The following is a 10,318-nucleotide window of genomic DNA, read 5'->3' as shown; positions in this document are numbered from 1 at the left end:
AGCAAATCACATCTTCCTCCTCCCAGTGCTGTTATCCCAAAGGAATGGGATTTTTAGCCATTTTTAGCCTTTCAGCAACAGGAATGAGAACACCATGGTCTTCATGACTAGAAACAAAACGGAAGCTAAAAGGGTTGGTACTGTTTACAGAAATGGGGCAAAAAGGGACTAACAACTTCACTTTATTCATTTTTGTTGCCTCTTGCTCTTTTTCCTGCTCTCCATGGTGGAGCTGACAGGGAAACACGCATGGAATGGCTCACTAGGGCCAGCCCTCAGGGTCACCGGAGGGTCTCTCATCCCAGCCTAGGCTACCCGCTGTGGCAGTCCCACATAAGGAGACCACCAAAACACAGAGGCTTAAGAGTACTTTACCACCTTCCACAAAGAGGGCCAGCAAACGTCCAGGTGGGCTTACTGGGCTGGCCAGCCCTTCCCTCCAGCAGTGGCAACAAAGAGTCTGGTGAAGGAGGTTTGTCTGCCTTGCAGGAAGAGATATGAGCAGATCCAGGCACAGGGATCTCTGGGAGGGCCGTCTGCTCCCTTGCCTTGGTGCATACAGGAACTCACAGATGTGTTTGGAAGTATCTGCATTGAGATCACTGGCTGTATTAGGGTCATGGGGTGCATAAAAATTAGAGAGCAGAAGATGGAGCTCACCACCCATAGAAAGTAGCTCTCTGTTGCTCATCTTCTCACAGTTCACTCAAATCAACCTGAATTAACTTTCATTGTCCTGAGGTATTAGGAGTGTGATTGACTTTAAAGAGCAACAGAGGTTTCCAGATTGCTTCTGGTTTACACTCCATCCAAGTTCCTGCAGAATCCAGATGCAGAGATTTCACTTCCAGACAATTTTCTTACTGGGAAAAACCCATAAAGGAACACTTTTACTGTTAGTTGCTTTCTAGACCCTCCATTCTGATTGGTCTTTTAAAAACAAATAATCTGCTGCAGTGAATGTCAGCTGCAAACTGATCCCAGGGGATCAATATATTGGAGTGATTTCAGTTAAGAACCCAAATTGTGAGATATTCTCTGCAATGGTGTAAAAAACAGTGCTAAATAATGCTCTTTTTCATTCTTAGACATATGTGCATGTGCCACAAGGAACACAATGAGTTCTGCTCCTTTCACCTCTATGCTGTGGCATGAGGGGTTGTGCCCAACTCCCATGCCATCAGTGATGCAATTATTCGCTCTTTAAAAGCTCCCAAATGGAACTTGTGGGAAAATCTATTTTGTACTGTCTTCACAAAATAAATATTAAGGGATGCATCTTTAGGCAGAAGACACATATTTAAAGGCAGTGAATAAATCCTCTTTGAAAGACAAGTATGAGAAACAGGTAATAGAGATCAGGGCCCCATGGTAGGCACTGGTGTTACAGCATAGCACTATCACCCTTTTCCTCATTTTCAGCCTAAACCTCCCTTTATTCTACTGGGCACATTTTTCCTTAGAAAACAACCAGCTCTAATTAACAGTTATCTGCCACTAGCTCTCTTGTCCATCAGTGGGCTGAAGACACAGCCCGCTGAACTTCAAGGACTGGCTCACAGCTTGTGTTTAGTCCATCTGAGGAAGGGCTTGCTTGCTTGGCAGTCTCGGAGTTGTTTATGCTTTCCCCCTTCTGCCCCAACTCTCAGTTGTTCTAACAAGAACTATTATTCCAAGACATCTACTCCAATTAGGGGTGACTGGCACTTGTTTGTCCACAAGTCTGCAGCTGAGATCTGTGTGTGCCTGAAATCAAGAAAGGCTTCTCACGTGAGGCAGATGGCAAGGCACGGTGCAGCTCAAGGAGCGAAAACTTTGGCCAACTGGACAGAACATCACTTCAGTGCTTCATATACAAAAAATCACAAGGGTCTTATGCCTCTTCCATCTCAGTCTTTTCTTCTTTAATTAGAAAATTATTTTGCCATGTAACTGATACCTCTCATGGGAAGAAGTGCTAGTCTTGTGAAATATAGGTACTCCGATCAAGGAAGGAGAGAGGTAAATTTTGGCTGAGGTCAGTTTGACTGAGACAGAATATTTTGTTTAATTGATACACCCTGCAGTACTTAATCAACACCATAAAATTTATAAAACATTTTCTCTCACCTGCCACTTAGCTATTTATACATATACCCAACCCCTCAAAAATGTAAATGCAGCCTGATGCAACACATTTCCTTTGGAGACAAACTTTGTGAGCTGAACCACAAGAGAAGTTGTCCATTCAAAATGCACTGCATATAGGGATGATGAATGTAGCAACACGAAAATACCTTTAGAATTCAAATTACAGTTAACATAATGATATACTGGTGGTTATTACAGCAAGCAAAATATTACAGTTATTAGAAAATAAGATATTAGTTTTGACCAAATACTGCAATGTCTTCCTTTGATTTTTCCTGAAACAAAATGCTCTTTAAATTTTCTTCCATAAAAAAATATAACCTTTTGTTATTTCAAGTTAGGATAATAGAAAAAATGCTTCTAATGATACCCCTCCTTCAATAGGAATGCAGAGAATTTCATTAGTATTTATGAAGTGTACTAAATTGATATAATTTATGAAAAAACAAGTACTTCAGATGATATCAAGATATACATAAGGCTCCAAATTAATTAATGAGGGTAAAGACAGTTTACAACAGATGGTCCTCGTGAGAGTGTTTAAAGAGTGAATATGCTCTTCAAGAAAAGTCTATAAATGTAATTAAATGCTGAGCAGTAGAAGGAGGTGTCTGGATTAAGTTAGGAACATTAAACCCCAGTATTTTCCAAATTTTCAGCATCTTTTACAAATCCTTTGTCAAAAGGTTTGCATTACAACATTTACTGGTTAGGTTACACATGGTAGTACACAAACACACACAACAGATGACAAGCCCTACACTGAGGAGTTTAGCATCATGGCAAACACGTTGAAACCACTGATGGGATTTAGGTACCTAAACCTAAGCATGCAGTTCTCGTCCAGACATCCCCATCTCCCTGGGAACCCCAACATTTCTTCTGCAGCAGCTGGAAGCCAGTCAGAATACCAAAGGGCATCCAGGTTTTAGGGACTCTGAGTAATCACACTGCAAATACCCCTACCTTGGGTGATCCATATAGAGAGAGTGCTAGGAGCACACCTAGAATTCATTTCCTTGCTCCTTAGTGCACGATACCACGCAATACAGGCAAAGTTATCCTCTATCTTCATTTTGTGTTGTCACTTCTAACACCTGAGTTTGTACACTGGTACCAGTGAGGAGTTTCTCCCCAGCTGCAAAGTCTTCAGTGCCTTCAGATGAAGAGAGGGTGGCCCTCTGCCTTCCTGGCTCATCGTTTGTAATCCACTGCCATCTCGAGTCTCTGATTTCATGAGCAGAACTACTGATCCTTCACGCACCACACCTGTTCATGGAGCAGATGCTCACCCGACACGTTTTACAAGGGCCCTTTTAAGGCAAGGTGACACCAATGAGCGTTTGTCTCAATTTTGTAAAGTGCAGCTTTTTTAGAGTTGATTTCCAGGTTCCACCATCCCAGCACTGCAGATTGAACCAAGAACAATGATAGCCACTCTAAACGGTGCCATCCTTGCTCTGAATTGGATTACCAATTTACCAAACCCCTTCCTCTTAAACATGTGAAGAACTCTGTTGGAACCTGATTGCTGGCTTCTGTGATTGGCAGTGGGCATGAGTTTATGCACCTCACCAAACAAGAGTTTAAATGATGCCACTGAACAACTGTGTGACGTGAAATCAATCACTTCATAAAAATCCCTGGTGTTTTCTCTAGTAAAACTAAGATCCGTCCCACTGGCACATTTTGAAAAGCACTAGAAAAATGTTTTTATCTGAATGGCAGATAATAGATGAATTCATGCTTAACTTTCCATTTTATTCCATTATTCCATTTTTTAAAAAAATTAGTTTAAAAAAATCTATCATAGCAGCACAGTAATGATAATTGCAGCTTAATTACCCATAACTGATTCTTTATGCCCTGAAATAATTTATTCTCCTTTTATACTTGTCTCTGATATCCATTAGAGTCATTACAACTGTGAGTCTATAATTACATACTTTGGATTTTAACATTCTATGCCAGTTTGTGCTCTCTTCTTATCTTTCAGCTAATTTCATTACCAAAACATCAAGAAAATTTCCATATGAATTTTCCAGAAGTTCTTGCAATTTGATTGAGGTAGGTCTAGCACTTAATGAAGCCCAAAGAGACAGTCCTTAGGAAAGAGCTTCTGTTTGTGCCCACCAGTCTGGCTTTGCCAGCTGCTCTGCTCTGTGTAGGCTGCACCATGATAGGATCCTTCGGTAGGAAGTCTGCCTTCAGGTTTGGGATTACATTTAGACAACAGGTGGAGGTTAGGACACAACTAAGTGCTTGGGAGAAGAGAGGTTAGATTGTGCCTATCATGTTTGAAGATAAAACAAATGCTTAACCCTGCAGTGAGGTTGAAAAAGCTCTTGACAAGGCTCTTCTAGGAGGACTCAGGTCCGCTTTCTGCCTGGTGGCACCATCAGTAGGAGACATGGGGTTTCCAAAAACTAGGACTTCTCCTTGTTGCAAGTAGGCATGCTTTATGCCAACTAACATGCACATGTATCCTTAGCAGGAGTAGGAAATGCGGTAAAATCATTGCAAGAAAACAGAAGAGGAAAATGTGCATTCCCTCTTCACTTCTGCTGTCCCACAGATCTCGCCTTGCTAATGGCTTCCTGTCTGAATTGCCAAAGTTTAGTCAGCATCAGCATCTGGCCCAGAAATGTGACCCTGTGGATCACACTCTATTGCCTTCATCAAACATCAGGGAGACATCCATACCCAAAGGGGCCGAGATGGTTTAATGGTTGAGTTGAAGGATCTTAAACTAAACCATGTTTTCTTACAATCTCTCTGACTCACTAAAAGCTCCTAAACACACCATTTACTCTCTTCTGACTTTCAGCTTTACCTGTTTGTAAGACTAGAGTCTTGCTACTATACTGACGAGACTCTACCAAAAATTGTCTGTAACCTCCTGGTGACAAGAGTCGACACAAACAGTATTTTACAATCCCTTTGATCCAACAATTGTTTGAGAGCCCAAAAAGCATTTTCTCCATGGTTAACATGGCCTGGGCAAAATTGCTTGGGAGATGCAAACAGTAAAATAAAATCTAAGTGCAGTAATGCCTTTTAAGGGACAAATTATGCTGAACAACAAACATGAGGTTGTGAAATAAAAATTTCACACAGAGGGAAAATAAAATCTGAGTTGTATATAGCAGTTGAAGCAAATTAATCTGACTTTCCTGTGCCACATATTTACCCCATAGAATCACAAGAGCCTGAGAATAAAACATTAAAAGTGAATTTCCTGTTAGAATATAACAAAGGAAAAAACCCTGTCACTTCCTCAGCTGGAAAGGGCATACTTTGACTGAGTCAGGGATTTACTTTCTTAAACGATGAAACACCTTCCTCCCTCCTTCTCTCCCGAGTTTATTATTGTTTAGACCAAGAGTGGGATAAACCAGAGAGGTAAGGAGAGTAAGATGATCAGTATTTCTAGAGCAGAGTTTTTACCCTTTAGGAGCATGTGCTGCATGAAGCCACACCATCACAGAGTGAAAATGAAGTGACCTGATGTTCTCCTTTAATTCCCCCAACCAGTAAGCTCCACAGCAGTCCAAGTGGCTATAACAGCTGTGCTGTTTTTGGCCTGACCCTGTGTTTTCACACTTCCCCGAGCAGCACTAACACTGTAGTGTGTTAACCTTTTTTTTTAAGTCTTTTTTAAGTCAAAAGAAGACAGTTGTTACCAGCTTCCCCACCTTTAACGGGTTGGAAATAGGCCAACAGCTGGGTGCTGGCTCAGCAGTGAATTTGCACATATTGGGAGACAGCTACATCCAACATTTTTACAGCTGCTGGGCACACGTGGCTCTTTGAACTTGCATCCCTTACATGTACCAATATAGTCCGGCAGGCAGGGGACACTCCTCATATACAGCCAAAATCCTGGTCATAAAGCATGTTCCTCATGTGGCAAAAGAAGTCTCCTCACAGTTAAGTTCCCTCCGAGGATTGTTTCCCTGCTGGACTATTTGGGATTGCCAGTCAAAGTAAGAGTCAGCAGCAAGTAAACCAGGCTGGCCATGACAAGTGCTTATTGAACACTGCTTAAGCAGCATGGCACAACTCAGTGCAAGTATTTCTTCAGTGATCTTGGAAGAAGAGAGAAAACAGCTTTGGGCTGAGATACCAGAGATCACAAGGCACTGGAACCTAAGGCGGAAATGAAATGCATTCACATTACTGTAAGTGTATTTGTTGCCATGGACCATTTTGACCCAGCAGATTCCCTTGCTGAACGCACAGTGCTGAGTCACCTCTCTGTCATTGGCTCTTTTCTTGCATTTGAAGTTTCTCCAACTTCAGTCTCTTTTCAGCACTATTACAGTCCTCGTTCCAGACCACGACATGATTACAAGAAGAAGAATTAACAAGTTCTCTGCACAAAAGATAGCAGCCCACAAAACTAGACTTTCCCCCTTTCATATACAATCTTAATGCTCTAGCACATGCCTTTCAGCAGAGCAACCTGCTGGAAAGGCTCTTGTATCTTTTCTAATTTGGATTTTTGTTACTTCAGTCTCCTGGGTAAGTGTTCTGCACTTTTCTTTACTAATATTTAACTTATATATTTAAAAGCTTTGTTAAAAAATTGTTTCAAGTGATTCTTTTGAAGTCTGATCATTTCTTTCCCTAGTTTGACTACTGCAGTTGCTAATTTTTAAGATGTACATGTTCCTTTGCTGCACTGTTTGTTATCTTCTGCCCCTTGGACATCTCCCCTTACGAAGTACAAATGTGGGTCTCTCTCATCACTACCACCTACACAAGTCCCATAGAGGAATGAGATCTGTTGCTTGGTTTCCAATGCTCTTTTTTTTATTATTTCTTCCTTCCTGTAAGTCACCATAGTTGTGCCTTTCTTCACAAGAGCATGAAGGTTTTCCCTGTTCTCCAGTGCCTCTGCCAGTGCCTGCTATGAAGCTCACACCTGGGGTTGCTGCTTTCAGTTACTTACTGCATACTGGAACAAGCATCACCTCACATCTGTCTTCATGGGTAGATAACAGTGCTCATTCAATTACACCTAAGCATGTTTAACTCAGGGAAGTCTTCAAAGGGTCAAGAATGACTGAGGAAAACCAGCAGCTCTGAAGCAGCAACTGGAGCAGAGCCAGCAGGAGCCTGACCAGCAGTTGGCTGGTCCTCATAGTTTTTTAAGCTCAGTCAGTATTTATCCTTGCAGGAGCAGAAAAGCTGTGAGGCTTGAGGATTTCAGATACCTTTGTCCATAGGAAGCAAGTGAAACCCTGCAACATTTTTCAACTTACACCACATCCCATGCCTTCTACATATGAGAGTGCAAGGAAAGGCAGGGATCCAGGATAGTAGACTTCCTCCTCTTCACAGAGAGATCAGCCTAGTTGGAAGGAAATGTCTACTGCTTATCTCCACTTCAGAAAACAGACACAGCCTGTGGTGGAAAAACATGGGCAAAGCCCAGCAGAAATCCTGGGGGCGAAAAGAGTGACTATGACTCGGGAAGCCTGGCTTTTTTGAAGCCGTGTTTTCATGCCAGACAAGAATTTGGCTCCGGACTCCTGTTCATTGCACTCTTGACAATAAGGAAGGTCAGCTCACAAAAAACACATGCCTGAAGGTGGTGTGGCAGGAGGGCACGTTCACAATGCACCCAAGCTCACCTTGTGCAACTTCTTTCTGAAACACCAGGTTTTCATTCCCGTTTCTAAGATTTTCACTTTCTCTTTAAAAGGAAAACTGCAATTCTCAAAAGAGCAACTGCACGAGGAGATTGGGCTTTATGGAAAAAAAAAAAACCAACAAAAAAAGCCCTCAAAAGCCCACATTTATAGTCAAAGTCTCTAAAATTATGAGATTTGACAATAAGGCTTTCATTCTTATGGTAACATGCAACTATGCAACATGCAGCTTGATTTCTGCAGCCAGTAGATATTCAAAATACTTTCCACATACAAGAGGTGTCAATTTGACTTTATTTAAGGAAAAACGGGGAAAAAACAGTAATTTCCATAATACACAGAAGACAAGTTAGATAGCACTGCAAAAAAAGGCTGAGTGTTTTACTTGTCACCAGTCTGCTTTGCAGCTCTACGATTAGTAATTTTAATGCAGTTTGTCATTTTGTATTATTGTTTAGCAACTTTATAATCAGCAGAGTTTGGGGTTATAAATCACGAAAAGTGTACTACTACTACTATGAAAAACTAAAAAACCCACAAAAATCACTTTCAAATAAACCATAAATATGTGATGCACATTAGTGTAACAAAACCATTTTTGTAAACATTTTCTCCAACATAACATGTGCATAAGATAAAAAATGAAAACACTGCAGTCATACAAGTTAGGGTTACTTTGACTTAAAGATACAGAAAATTATTACTTATTAAAGCTTAAAACTAAACCTAGGAGCTTTTCTTTTCTTCTTTGCTTACAAAAGCACTGTTTGAAGAGTTCGATGTTAGTATACGTAGTGGTTTTGTAATACTGTTTTTACCTTGCCATGTTGGCACTTCTGCAGAGGCAGAAGCTGCCAGGTGGGCAGACCCACTGAAGGAAGGAGATTTCCACCCTCCTTCAGAGCCACAAAACTTCAACAGCACATATCCATGACCTGGGCATCCCTACAGCACTGGAGCATCTTCCTCTAGGTGAATAGCATCAGCTTTCAAGGACTAAGTTAATTTTGACCACATAGCACTGGAAGATTTAAATCACGCAGACTGACATTCGATCGAATCAGCTTCGGCAAACTACACTACAGGGCAGCTCTGTGATTACACCCATGTCTACCATCACGTTGCATTTCCAAGTCCCCTTTAGTTCATTATAGTACAAAAGGTTGATCGTTCTTCTGGCTGACCACACCGGGCCTGAAAAGAACACATCCTTCACCTTCAACGCTATCCAAAAGTCATACAATTAAAAAAAAATAGTTCTAGGTATTCCTCCGCCAGCAAATGTAAGGCTTTCTTGAGTTTTGATTCTTTTTGGGAGGGGTGGGGGAGTGGGATTGCTGTGTGCACACACATGCGCTGGAGGTACGCATTTACCGCTTGCTTTTCAACCATTTACGATGTTCGAAGGAGAGTCTTCAGCAGCAGCGCTGATTGGGGTTGAAGGATTTACAGCAGTCAGATTTGACACCAAAAGAAGGGTCTGTTGAGTCTGAGCTTTGCACACTGGGTGCTCTTGGCTCTTAATTGATTGTGTGACCAGTCACTTGAGCCATTGGCTTGACTGAATTGAAGAATACTTATTTAAAAAGCCCTACCTGTCATGCCATGAAGGAAAGTTAACCGCAGCAGAAGACAAAGCCCATGAAACACTGAGAGCCTGTTCACTGAATGAACAGCTTAAGGCAGCTGTCAACAAAGTACCCCACCAAAGGAATCAAGGAAAAAAAAAAGAAAACAAAAAGGAGAATGGCTGAATCGTGACACTGCATTATTACACCAACAGATTATTATACACTCAAGATTTCTCAAGTAATGAACATGTAGCCATTAAACAAATTATTACTCTCAAGACATTTATTACAAATGTCAGAACTTATTCATAAAATAAAACTGACTTAAAACAAAAAAAAAAAAAAAAGAAAGAAAAAGCCAGAGCTGGGATCTTACATCTAAACACAGGTATACGCTGTTTTTATGAATAAGCAGTATTAACTACATTCTTAAAAGAGTTTTAGTGCATTGCATTCTTAAAAAAGAAAAACATCACCGCCCCAAAATGTTTCTTACAACATTTAACAATTTATAGAACTAGCCTAGTTACTTTTACCTGCCTGTTACTAAGCCCACATGTTAGAAGAGTGAAATCTCTGGTTTTAGGCTAAATTCAGAGTTCTATTAAGGATGAAACTGGTTTAAAAAATGCTTGCTTCACCAAATTTTGTAAGCGAATTACATTAATCAGTGTCTCACTGCCATACCGCTACCACTATTGCCCCAACGGACTACTCTCTCCTCCTGCTGAAACTTGCTATGCAATAACAGTCAGAAACCTTTCAATCTGGTAGTTTTGGTATTAAGATTAAATTAGACATTAACGGTTTTCTTCTAAAAACGTATAAACTAAACCACCTCTTTTATTTTATGCATTAAAAACAATGAGGTAGGCACAAAAAATAAACATATGTAGTTTGGATTTTATTTCTCTCTTTTTTTCTTTTTTTTTTCTTTTTTTTTTTTTTTTTTTTTTTTTT

Source organism: Neopelma chrysocephalum, unplaced genomic scaffold (genome assembly GCF_003984885.1).
Source record: "Neopelma chrysocephalum unplaced genomic scaffold, ASM398488v2 Primary Assembly neopelma1_25, whole genome shotgun sequence".
In the NCBI taxonomy this organism is placed as follows: Eukaryota; Metazoa; Chordata; class Aves; order Passeriformes; family Pipridae; genus Neopelma; species Neopelma chrysocephalum.
This window is presented reverse-complemented; position numbering follows the sequence as displayed.